The sequence below is a fragment of the Meleagris gallopavo genome, chromosome 1, assembly GCF_000146605.3.
Source record: "Meleagris gallopavo isolate NT-WF06-2002-E0010 breed Aviagen turkey brand Nicholas breeding stock chromosome 1, Turkey_5.1, whole genome shotgun sequence".
NCBI lineage: Eukaryota > Metazoa > Chordata > Aves > Galliformes > Phasianidae > Meleagris > Meleagris gallopavo.
Window position 1 is genome coordinate 82,925,119 of NC_015011.2, and position 2,893 is coordinate 82,928,011.

Sequence of the window (2,893 nt, forward strand, 5' to 3'; positions counted from 1 at the left end):
GCGGGAGCCGGCGGCGCAGGTAAGGGAGCGGTGCTCCGCGCTTCGGTTCTCGCAGCCTCTCGGTTCCTTTTCGAAACGGAGCAAAGGTTGGGAAAAACTTTTCCAGCCTCTGCCTCTGCCGCGTTTCGTTTCGGTTTTACGGCGATGGATCGCGTTCTGCTCGGCCAGCAGCGCTTAAGGCTGACTGGGTATCCAGCGTTGCGTTGTCCTTCTGAGAAACAGCTTTTGGGGATGTCAGAGCTCAGGAACTGAACGGAGAACTACTTGAAAAAGTATGCTTTTTCTCCTGCGTCGAACTGGTTCTTTGAGGATTACTATGCACGTATATACCTCAGACTTGTGTGATTTCTCTAACGTGTGTAACTTTGTTTGCTTTGCCTTGTAGTGCTATTTTTGTCGTCCTCTTTGAGTTGCAGCATGTGCCATTCCATACATCAGCATAAGTTCTTTGTTATTTGCGAAAGGGATGTATTCAGCATCTATCTGATATGAAAACTCATCACTAACTGCTGTTACCATTCCAAAGTTGGCTCAAAAATTTTTTGCAACTTTTCAGTGTTGCTCATGTGGATGTTTCCTGTATCTTTCTCTTTGCAAACATGGGTAAATCAAACAGATTTCTCTCAGTTGTGGAGAGCATGGGTAGAAGTATCTGCAGGGGCAGAGAAGCCGGATGAATCTCGAGGAGAGCGTGAATAATTATGCCAGTGTTTGGTTGAACCGCTCTCTGTTTGCTCTCGCACAGTGAATCTGCCTGGAAATACCATCTTACGGTGCTGCAGACAGCCAGCGTGGCGGCACAAAATTGAGACTTGTGCTTTTCAGGCTTAAGACAGAAATCATAGAATCACAGAATAGTTGGGTTGGAAAGGACCTCAAAGCCCACCCACTTCCAACCCCACTGCAATGGGCAGGGTTGTCTCCCACCAGCTCAGCTGCCCAGAGCCCCATCCAGCCTGGCCATGATTGCCTCCAGGGATGGGGCACCACAGCTTCTCTGGGCAACGTGGATCAGAACTCTTGACAACTGGCTCGTGCTCCACTTCTGAGGTGCAACTGGATGCATTCACACACTGCTGTGGTGGGCAGTGGTGATTGCTTTGTCTTCTCTAATTTGGTGAGAGTCAGGCAAGCTCCTAAAACCAGGGATTGTAAATAACACTGCTTTTTAAAAAATCTGTGCTTTTGAAGTGAGTAGCACAGCACTGTCACATTCCTTTCTTACTGTGCAGCATGAGTCAGACCTTGTGTGCTGGCACTGCTTTGTGCCTTGGATGACAAGAAGGTGCCCTAAGTCCCTTCTCATCCAGTTATGCCTGAACTAGGATCTGCTCTAATGTTTTAGTTCTCTATGAGCAAAATTCTCAAAACCTCTTCACATGACTGTACACTTTAGCCATTTCTAAGATGCAGAGTGTAGCATCTGTAACGCCAGTCATTTTAGATGAGTTGCAGGACTGTTGGAATCCCAAAACTCCTGCTCAGCATCAGTGTCCCTGCTTGTGCCACCTCCACTGCCAGCTGAGAGACAGCGGGTGCTGCTGCTGCTGCTTTATCTTTGCATTATGAAGGACTCATTACATTCCCTGATGATCTTGCACTAGCTCTGGCTGATTCCCATCCAGTGAATGAAGGTGATCCTGTAATGAGAACCTGTACCTGTTTCTGTGAGGTGTTTTAATTTTTCTAGCTGGGATAACTTGGACAGATATTACCAGTGTTACTGACCACCTTGCCAGTACTCATTTATTAGTGTTTTTCTTTTGCATCCATGTTTCTGCTGTTGAAAGCCTGTTTTTCCCAAGCAGTAGTGGGTAGAAGCAGTACACTTGGTTGCCCTTGTGACAAGCAGTACATCTCTTCACGGCTTACAGAGAAAACTTCCAGGTACAAAAGCAAGTCTGCAAAGGCAAAGCTCTTGATGCAAATCCCACTTTCCACTCTGTTGCTTGGTTTTATGGGAATTACTCACAAGAAAGCTTTTTATCTTTTTTTTCCTTTGTATCACAACACAACTCTGCAAGCCTCATGCTCTCAGATATCATTGGTTACAGAGTCCGAATCCATGAGATTTAAACACATATTTGAAATCACTTTGTTTGCCTTTTCCTGCTGAAGCCCCCAGGGGCTCACGCAGGGGCCCATACACCACAGACAGGCAGGATGGCTGGAGGTGAGGAATCCCGTAATGGAATACCTTCAGAAATCATGCATGCAGGAAAAAGAGGCTGTGTCTCACAGGAATCAGCAATTTCCATGAGAAGCCAGCACACAGAGCACGCGTGCCACTGTGCTCCAGTCTCCTCCCTCACAGGGTACAGGAGGAGCTCAGCTCTTGGAGGGGCCACCTGCTTGGTGCCCAGTGAGGAGCCATGCTGAGCATTGCAGAGTCTGGCTGAGCTGGGCTGTGGGGTTTTGGTATGAAAATTGAGTCCCACCTGTGCCACTGTCAATAACTTATTAGTACTCTTGCGTGTATTGATGTCAGCTCCATCCCATTTTTTGTCAGCTTGATGCTGTCCTTCAGATGAAAGCTTACCAGCATTCACAGTACGTGACACTTCTGCTTACCATGTTTGGTGACTCTTTAAAATAGTCTTCTTAGTAATATTTTCATTCAAGTTTCTCATTCAAAGCCCTTGGTCACCCTAGCAACTAGTACTACAAAATGAAGTGCTACCTTAATGCCTTTCCCCCCAGTAACAGCTCGCTACCATAAGGGAACAACCTCTGCAACAAAAGGATAATAAATCATACTAAGCCCTATCTTTGTTACCTGAAAATCTGTTCTTCTCCAAAGAATTCCTCACTTTCTTTCAGACCTGGCATACTTGCAGGTGGAAAATACCTTCTTGGATCACTCAAGCCCTAAATTTTCTCAATATCCTTTTTT

At 46.2% G+C, this 2,893-nt stretch overlaps 1 protein-coding gene across 2 annotated transcripts in view; it reads left to right on the forward strand.

The window, feature by feature from the left end:
- TMEM45A (transmembrane protein 45A) overlaps positions 1–2,893 on the forward strand; it is a 20,396-nt gene continuing 17,503 nt past the window's right edge. The window contains exon 1 of one of the 2 annotated variants that reach the window (XM_010720172.2): positions 1–19. The gene's annotated coding sequence lies outside the window, so the exon portion shown is untranslated. Of the gene's footprint in view, positions 20–110; positions 273–2,893 lie in introns of those variants that run through there. The other variant, XM_010720179.3, reaches the window with a different exon arrangement.